This window comes from Ictidomys tridecemlineatus, chromosome 9 (genome assembly GCF_052094955.1).
Source record: "Ictidomys tridecemlineatus isolate mIctTri1 chromosome 9, mIctTri1.hap1, whole genome shotgun sequence".
NCBI lineage: Eukaryota > Metazoa > Chordata > Mammalia > Rodentia > Sciuridae > Ictidomys > Ictidomys tridecemlineatus.
Genome location: NC_135485.1, coordinates 119,632,895 through 119,643,131, shown reverse-complemented (window position 1 = coordinate 119,643,131; position 10,237 = coordinate 119,632,895). Strand labels below are relative to the sequence as shown.

The 10,237-nt window shown below is 38.8% G+C and overlaps 1 long non-coding RNA gene and 1 pseudogene across 1 annotated transcript in view; one reads left to right on the top strand and one right to left on the bottom strand.

The window, feature by feature from the left end:
• The window catches only part of LOC110598717 (uncharacterized), a 31,917-nt gene that overhangs the window by 1,343 nt on the left and 20,337 nt on the right, over nt 1-10,237 (top strand). The gene's annotated exons all lie outside the window — the stretch shown is intronic.
• LOC101974106 (polyadenylate-binding protein-interacting protein 1 pseudogene) lies at nt 7,857-9,051 on the bottom strand (annotated as a pseudogene).

The window sequence follows — 10,237 nt, the reverse complement described above, 5'->3', positions numbered from 1 at the left end:
TTGCAAGTACCCACTGCTAATGACAACTCCAGGTCACCTTGGCCCGTGCTGACCAATTGTAATGGCTTTCTTTCTGTTTTGGGTAACAGGGATCCAACTCAGGGGCACTCAACCTCTGAGTCACAACCCAATTTTGTATTTTATTAGAGACGAGGTCTCACTGAGTTGGTTAACACCTTGCCCTTGCTGAAGCTGGCTTTGAACTTGTGATCCTCCTGTCTCAGCCTCCAGAGCGGCTCCCATGCCTGGCTCTAATGCTGACCAGTTTTAATTAGAACCATAAATTTTTGCAGATTTTATATGGTTAGGAGGAATTATCCTTATCTCTCTGAACTTGGGGATCTCATCTATGAAAGGGCATATAAAAGTCCTCCCACCCCCCACTAGGGTAACTTGAGTTCCTCTTATTGACATCATTTTGGGCCTGCATTTCTCTGAAGGCAACAGGTAATTTGCTGAGGAATGTGATATATCCTGTCCCCTTAGGCCAGGCAGGGCTGCAGGTAAATTGCTTCTTGGAAAAGAAAGCATGTGAGGGTCAGCACAGTGGGCCCATTTTACATAATTATTCTCTTAACCTCATGTTCCCACCATTCCCATCTGTCTGTTCCCTAACATCATGATGTAGTGTCCTTATCAAATGTACAAAGGAGTAGAACTATCCTGTCTTGAGCTGGAACCTACAGATCTATGAACCAAACTTCACCTTTTATCTTTATAAGTGAACTGTCTCAGGTATTTTGTTATAGTAATGGAAAGTTTGCTAATACACCTGGATTATCAATCTGAGATAAATTCCTGTTTGACTTTCTGGGCATTCCATCTCTATATACCCCCTTAGGCTGTAAGTGATAGCGAAAGAGTAATACATACAATCATCATGGGCTTTAGGGTTGGCTGCATAATTTGTAGGGACCATTGTAAAATGACAATGGAGACTCCCTGTTCAGAAAGTATTAAGAATTTCAAGATGGCAACAGTAGAAGTGACGGGCCCTTCTAAGCACAGGCTCCTACACCTGTCACACGGCACATGTCCATGAAGCTGGTTCTCCTGGGCCTTTCATTTCATTATAATCTCTTTTAAATAAGGCTTCCAGATGTATTCACAACTGATTGTCGTAGCTCTCTTAGATTTTTTAGAACGAACATCTGCTTTACATCTTTCGTTTTTACTAGGTACAGTGAGTAACATTCTCTGATGCAAAATTGGTAATAAAAATTATGTACATCTGTTCTGGGTATTGAGAGGGAAAACCTGGGAGTCTTTTTATGTGCATCTCTGCTAAGTCACATTGCTCTTGGAAAGTATGGTGATAAAAATTTTAATCGAGATAATAAGTTCACAGGTCAGTGTCGATGTTAACCTCAGCAGTTCTTTTGCACCTTAACCCATTCTTGAAACTCATTCAAATGCATACTTAAAAAAAAAAAAAAAAAGCTCCTAAGGTTTGCTTTCAGAGCAAAGTTTCTGTTTGTGGGTAATCCTCTTAGGAAATTTAAATATAGGCAATCACCCTTTCTCCAGGGTAATAGCTATTGTAAAAAAGAAAGAAAGAAAAAAGAACTTTTCTTACTTTCATAATAACAAATATTTATTGAGCACCTACTCAGTGTCAGTCATTGTATTAGGCAATGAGGATACATTAGTGGATAAGGGGCTACTGAGACAAAAATCTTTGACCTTCTGGATCTGACATTCCAGTAAGAAGCAGCATTCAATAAAATCATTACAACTGGTAAGGGGCAATAAAACAAGATAAGGAGAGTCTGGAGTATGAAGGGGTGTGGTTATAATTTTTAGTATGGTGTTCAAGACAGGCCCTGCTCATGAGGAGATATTTGAGCCAAGACTTGAAGGAAGAGAAAGTGAGCCACGTGAGTATTCAGATAAATAGGGGAAGAGAAGTGACGATAAAAAGACTAATAATTGTGAAGACCTTGAAGATAGAAGTGTTTGGAATGTTCCAGACACATAAAGAAAGTTAATGTGGATGATGTGAAGAAAAAAAAGAAGGAAAGTGGTAGGTGAGATAAATCTAAGCACACAGGTTATATAGGTCTTTATAGATCATTTAAGAAGGAGATCAGAAGTATCTATTAAATAGTAAACTAAAAACAAATTTTCAGTGGCTTGCAAAAGTTTTCATCTGGGAAAGCAGAAATGAGAAATATCTGCTAATTCTTAGAGTAAATACTTTAAGGAACATATGGTAGGATATAGTTTTCCCATCACATTAGCAAAATAGCACATGGTAATTCCTTTGACCTTGAATTAGTTATCTTTTGCTCCATAAAAAAATAAGCTCCTAATCTAGCAACTTCAAAATATTTATTGTTATTATTATCCCACATGGTTGCTGTGGGCTGAGGATCTGGATCTAAGCAACGGCTGGGTGTGTTCATCTCAGAGTCTCACGTGAGGTTATAGATGAGCTCTTGGATAGGGCTGCTGTGACCTGGAAGTTTCAGTTTAGCAGATTCTATTCAAGCTGTAGACAAAGGGTTCTCAGTTCTTCTGAGGCTTTTGGACAAAGCCCCCAGAATCTCACCACCCGGGATTCTCTTGAGGGCTGCTTGGGCCATGAAAGCTATCTTCTTCTCTACCAGTTGATTACAGATCAAGAGAGTGGGTATGACTAAGTAGGAGTGTGTTCTTAACTGAATCCTGAACATATCATTTCTTCTGGAGTTGGTTACTCAGACTTAGCCTGGTACAGTTGTCACTGAAAACTCACTTCTTGTCCCCAGTGCCAATCCAATAACCAGGACACAGTTTTGAGAAAAAAAAAAAAAAAAAAAGAAAAATAAGTTTCATTGCTTTACGAGCAAACGAGAGAGACAGGGAGAAGTCCTGTCCCAGAGGCTGTGATTCTGCCCATCTGGGGGAACAGGGTGTTTTTTAAGAAGTGATTCAAAGGCAACATTCCACATGTCCTCTGTCTGGAGTTGTGATTCAGTTTGGGAGATAGTCATTTCTGAGATCTCCTGGCACCATCCCCAAAGTCTGAACTATTTCATTCCTGTGGTGAGTGTGTGCTCAAGCACAGAACTCTGCCCAGGAGGAGGAAGAGATGTAATCCTATTTCCCCTGAGATTAGGGAGGGGGAGAGATTAGGAAGGAGGAGAAAAAGAGGAAGAGAAACATGTCCTTTTAAAAATAAATTGCAATGGTAGGGCAGCAAGGGCTGTATTAAAAACACAAGTGGACCACTGTTACACAATGTGGGAGGTGGAGATTATGGGGGTGTGAATACCAGTAAGTGGGCACCATGGGGCACCATCTTGGAGGCAGCTATCACAGCCTTATATTTGATGTTTGCGGCCCAGTAACAGACCCGGTCATTTTTTTGTATTTTTTTTTTTTTGGGGGGGGAATACTCCAGAACTTATTTCATTCTCATAAATCCCTCTTAGACTTTCTGATAGTTATATATTACATATTGTAATTTATGTTGTCTCCTGAACCTTCCAGGTTTTTCTGAGTTTTTAATCATTTTACTTCATTCCTAAATGCTTTTGCTGTTAGGCTGTCTGCTTTCAGATTGACTTAATAAATTTTCATGTTTATAATAAATTGCCAAGCATCATGCCTTCTAATCAGTTTACCAACTTTTTAATTTGTTCTTTTTAGATATACATAACAGTAGAGTGTGTTTGACAAATTATACAAACATGGAGTAGAACTTCCCATTCTTGTGGTTATACATGATGTGGAGTTACACTGGTCGTATATTCCCATATGAACATAGAAAAGTCATGTCTGATTCATTCTACTGTCTTTCCTATTCCTGTCCCCTCCCTTTCCTTCATTTCCCTTTGTCTAATCCAATGAACTTCTATTCACCCCCACTCCTTATCCTGTGCAAGCATCCACATATCAGAGACAGCAGTCAGCCTTGAGTTTTTTGGGGACTGGCTTATTTCACTTAGCATGATACTCTCCAGTTCCACCCATTTATCAGCAAATACCACAGTTTCGTTCTTCTTTATGGCTGAGTAACATTCCATTGTGTATATGTACCACATTCTCATTATCCATTCATCTTTTGAAGGGTACCTAGGTTAGTTCCATAGCGTCCCTATTGTGAGTTGAGCTGTTATAAACTTTGTTGTATCTGTGTCACTGTAGTATTCTGATTTTAAGTCCTTTAGGCATTTACTGAGGAGTGGGACAGTGGGTCAAATGGTAGTTTCATTCCAAATTTTCTGAGGCATCTCTATAAGGTCCTTGCTTAGCATCTGGATGGTCATCTTCAGTGACAGCTGCCAATTTAAGAAAAAGTTTCGCTTTCCCACCCAAGAGCCTTTCACTCCTCCCTCATACCAACCCAACCCCTAACTGCCTGCATGCGGACCTGCTGGGCTGTGATTCCTGAGGCTGTCCCATAAAAGTTGTGGAACCTAAGCCTGTTTTGCCTCTCTCCGCCATAGAGAGAGATGGCCTTTATTTGTCAGTTTGACTATAAACTCTCCTGGTCTCTGTCTTTCATTTCTCACTTACCCGTCTCTCGTTCCTTGCTTTCCCTTCAGTCTCCATACTCTTTTCCAAGTGGTTGCACCCATTTGCTGTCCCACCAGCAATGGATGAGTGTACCTTTTCCCCCACATCCTTGCCATCATTTATTGTCAACTTTGTCTAATCCTTACCAGAGATAGTATCATCATTCCATTTTATAGATGAATAAATTGACACACAGAAAAGTTAAGAGCTACTTGCTCAAGGTTATGCATCTAGTAATTGCTGGATCTAATATTGGACTCTAGTGGACTCTGGCACTAGTCAGCACAATGTGTCCTCTGCAGTTCTTTATACCATCATTTGTTTCATAGAATCTTGCACTTTCTCAAGGCATTCCTTTTAATTCATGAGTACTCAAGTTACATTAGATAGTCCAAACAAAATCAGCTAAAAATCTTTGAGAAAGATGCAAGGGTTAATCTGGGGACACTTTTTGAATAAATACCCATTTTATAAGAGATGAGTTCTCCAGTGAGCGTTTTCACGCTATGAGGAATTTTGCATGTGGGCAGAACCTCAGGATTACAGGGTTTCAGATAAGGAACACACAGATAAGAAGGAACTTCTCCGTTATCTCTAATCCTTACAATAATTGCCCAAGGTGGAATCATTATCCTCACATTACACATGTGGAGACTAACAGGTAAGGTGATTAAGGAACTCATTCAAGATCCCCAACAGTAAGTGGACGTGGTGAGATATTTATTGAGTCCTCAGGCTTCTGAGCCCATACGTGTTCTTTCACCTACATCAGGCTGCCCTCTGGTACTCCAAGACCTATCTTGTTATTTCTTACTGCTATTCTTACTGTGCATTTTCTTTCTTTCTTTTATGAAGCATGTAGTGCAGTCTGGGTTTTCTGTGTTCCCATAAAGCTTACAGGAAAGCATGCCATTCAATAACCTATGGGAATCACTGGGTTCCTTTTGAGTTGATTTGGTTTTTATCTTTAAAATTTTTCTCCCTTAGAGCCAGGCATGGTGGTTCTTGCCTGTAATCCCAGGGACTTGGGAGGCTGAGGCAGGAGGACCATGAGTTCAAAGCCAGCCTCAGGAATGTATTAGGGCCCTAAGCAACTTGGCAAGACCCTGTCTCAAAACAAAAAATAAAAAGACCTGGGAATGTGGCTCAGTTGTTAAGCATCCCTAGGTTCAATCCCTGGTAACTCCCTACCCCCATTTTTTTTTCTTTATTATGGCCAGGGACTTTCTAGGCAATTAGTTGCCTAGTGTCTGTGTTGAAGTGTTTTATTTTTTTCTTTTAATAATTATTGTTTTTAACCTCAAATTTTATACCTAAAATTTTTACTAATGCCATGAACTCTCCTTTTTGCTAATTTTTTCCCCCTCATTTTTAACTGGGTTCTCAGTCATTGCCAATTCCTTGCCCTTCATATTGGCAACATTCTTTACCGATGATATAAATTCTGAACAAGAAATCATGTTACATAAATTTCTAGGTAAGAGACATTCAAACTTTCTTTCTGGCCAAAAGAGAAGAAATGTGTGATCCGCTATCAGTAATAGCAGCATTTGTCCAGTTGGCTCTGTCGATTTTCTTAGCCACAGAAGAAAAGCTGTGAGAGGGGCAGCCAAAAATGCAGAATATCAAAGGGGGAGGCAGAAATCCACCAGCTAAGCTCTGAGGACGAAAGAAAACTGCACCCATGAAAAGCCACAGCATGTAACCTTCTCCAAACAGTTAATGCAACAAACGCCCCGAGAATCACCTGAAACCACGAGTGGTTTCTATGGAAACCTCCATCCATTTGTGTTCTGATGACATTTGAATAAATGCGAATAGACCAATGCTTTAGCTCTGCTGCGTGCACACACAGTGGAGATGGCACTAATGGGTTTACCTTAGAATCATTATTAACCACAGCAGCAAAAGAGTGTCATTCTGTCTTCACGCACAATTCCACGCTCCTCCTTTCTTCCAAAGAATCTGGGATCAGTCGGCAAAAACAGTACTTCTAACATGACTAGAACATATTGTAGGAGGCTAAAACTCCTTTTTCTCATTCCTGTAATAATTCCAAATAGCAGACAATTGACATTTTCATAGTCTAAGAAAGTAATTCCGGTGTCTTTTATTCTGTGGGTATCATTTATGCCAAGGCCACATTCTGCTTTAATAGCTGTCTGTTCCCCTCCAGTTAGATGGAGCCTGCAAGAATTACATGCCTAGGACTTCTCTTTCCTGTACAAATATCACTTTATCCCAAGGGAGAGAGATAAGAAAAAGAAAGGCTGACAGCAAAGGGACAAACAGAAAAACTAGTATTAGATGAAACTTGTGAAAACAAGGGTGACCCATACTGACTGTCAATCATACCCTATCCTTAAAAATAATAGGAAACCTTTATCTCAAGCAAGATATGATGAAGAGATTTGACTTGCAATCAGATCGCAGGCTGTGAACTGCAGAATAATTTGGTAGTATTGCTTTGAGGGAATACTTGATTTAAATGATTTGATTTGATTAGCATTCTCAGTATCACATTTGTGTACAACAGAGTCTCTAAGGTAATTCTTGAGCTAAGACCCTAGATAATGCCAAATGACATAATGGAGTGGATGCAACACGTTCTTGTATTTGAATAAACAAGTTTTTGCACTTGTTTGCTTACTGGCTTTGTGACCTTAGGAAAGTTATTTATGCTTCGTGAGCCTTAATATCATCATGTATAAATTAGAAATACTAATTTCTAGTTCTGGATTTGTTATGAAGATTAGAAATAATGAGTAAACAGTGCTTGGATCATAGGAGTTGATTCATAATGGTAGCTACAATTATTTGACAATAAAGTTTCCTTTTGGGGATTCAGAACCAGTACTCAACTTTATATATATATATTTGTGTGTGTGTATTTATTTATTTTAGTTCTTGATGAACCTTTATTTATTCGTTTGTTTATATGTGGTGCCAAAAATTGAACCCAGTGCCTCACATATGCTAGGCAAGTACTCTATCACTGATCCACAACCTCAGCCTATTATTTCATTCTTTGTTTAAGTCCCTGGACAAAAATAATTTCATACTTGAAGACTGTTTTCCTTCTATTTCTATTTCTTTTTTTAAATTTCAAAATCAATTTTATTGTAGCCAAAACAGAATTAACTGTACATAATAAACTATTTCATATATACACATTGTAAGTTATAGGAAATAAAGTTGATTTGGGTAGATAGTGTTAAACAACATTAAAATTGCATACATTAGTAACATAACTCAACATCCTTAATTTGGTATAAGTGGGACACATTTTCTTGTGTTCTGCTCAATCACCATACCTAAATTGTTTTATAAAACTGATACGCTGGAATTTAACTTTACTGTTTTTGCTTATGCTCTGATTCCAAACAAAAACTTTTCATAAGCTTCCTCAATTTCTGGGTCCATCTCATCACCAATATCATCCAAATATAGATCACCACTCCCTGATAAATCTCTTCCATTTTCTTCATAATCTGGAGACAAGTCCTCTATTTCAAGTAGTTCTTGATATTTCTCTTGGTCATCTGGATCAGCTGCTGCAGTGAAAGCAACACCATCAGATGTATAAAATGTCAGTTCATTCATAAAGTAGGATCATTTCAGGTGTTGCTCCTCTGTATGTGGAAGTTGCATGGACTCTAACCCAGTCACATGCCCAGAGTTCTACATGCTTCAAGAGCATCTGTTTTACATCTCTGCTGCAGTTTGCCTTTAGGACAACATTTTCAATTCTCTGAATAATTTTTTCCATATAAGCCCTTCCTTTTTCCTTCCAGGCATCTTCCAAAACTGACCCTGTCAACTTCAGTAATTTCACTGCACAAATTAAGTTGTCATCCACAGATTAGAGAAGAGGGCAGTCAGCAATTCCCGCAGACCAATCTGAAGCATATCTGCTCTTGTAACCTGTCCATTTGTTCCCTTGATTTCCGAATTAAGATCAAGTTCTCCCAGAAAGAGTACAAACACATGAAATCATTTTGGAGTCATTTCATCTCCTTTTGCAGCCTGATCTTTAACTTCATCTTTGAAGTAGCAATTGGCGGAAGTTGCCATGCTGTGGGCTTATTGTCACATGATGGGCTAGCTCCCATAGAAGAGAAATTTGGAATAGAAGTAGCCTGTTGGTAGATGAGTTCCACCAGGTCTTGCAAAGCATCATCTATCATAACCCAGCCATTCGGGGGCTCTGCAAACTATTCAACTTCAGTTTTGAAATTGCCAGGCTGCTCTGTAAGATGATTCAAAAAATTCTGAACATATTCTGATAGAGTGGGATAATCCTCACAACCATCCTAGTAGGATTCCATATAATTAGAAGAATAACCTAAAGGCTAAAATTCAGGGGCGTTCACAAACAGTTTAGACATTAACATAGGAGCCACAACCACCTGGGGTGTAGCCATTTTGCTGACTCCAAGTTCTGCTGTGGGATTTTATCCTGTGAACTAGATGGAGCTCTAAGGGGACTTGTTTCTTCTGCCTCCCAAATGAATGCTTGAGAGCTTTTCTTTTTCCCCTCCATCTTTTTCAAGGAGTTGATTAAAAATGGGGGGGGGGACTTCTTTTACTATTTCTTAATCATCATCTTTGCTAATATCAATGCTATATTTGTAATTGTGTAGTATCTGAGCCAACTTTCATTAACACCAGGGAAATAAAGTAATTTTCTAATGACCTTAACTTGTTTAGGTTTTATACATATAGTCATTCCTTCCCAGCCATAATTTCCTCTTATATTCTCACTGACTCTGCAACCTAGAGAATTTTTTTTTATGATGGCATTGAGATTACACATATATAGTAAAAGGTGTTATGAGACATAGTATGGATGGCAGACTGGGAAGCATGATTTCAGCTGTGAGATTTGGAGACAGAGACTTTGAACTCCTGTCCCTCCGTATCTGCATGGTCCTTTAAGAAGCTCAGATGGAATGTACTGTGGCATTAAGTTATTATGGACAGAGATAAGATCACTAGCCTCAAGTCTTACAGAAGTGGCTGACAAATAGCAAAGTGAGTTCCATGCAGCTTAACCAAACATCATCCTGCCAAGGGGGTTTTCCTTTGAAACCTAACCCACAGGTCCATGGAGGGGGGTATGACACAATGAAAGTGGGCCAAAAAATAAGGTGGAGAACTTTAGAATCATTGCAAAAATGGAGTGAGGAAGCTAGCAGTGCACATACAAACCCTCAGTCTTGTCTCTTTAGTTTGCAGATGAGAATTTTCCTGATGAAATGAAGAGCACCTAAAGGCATCCAGCTCTTGCTTGGAGAGTATGAATTTTACCTGGTATCATCTCCCACTTGCATCTTTCTTTCAAGGTCATATGTTGCATCTTGTGGGTAGATAGGCCCTTCTTGCTTATTAAACTAAAACTGACTTTATTTTTTTCTTTATGCAACTTAAAACACTGCTACTGCTCATCTATTTCATAAAGTCATTACATACAGCTATATAACTTTAAAAAGTTCCCCTTGATTATGAAATTTTATATCTCAGTGATAGAGCATGTCCCTAGCACGTATGACGCCCTCAGTTCTATCCAGTATTGCAAAAGGAAAAGAAAAAAATCAAATATATATTTTCACACTTACCAGTGATAAAGTTTGAGCTGCCCCTTTGCAAACTGTTAACTCATTAATTGCATAAGATCTATTACCTATTGAATCATATCATGATTGATAAAGATGGTAATTACCAAATGAAGAAT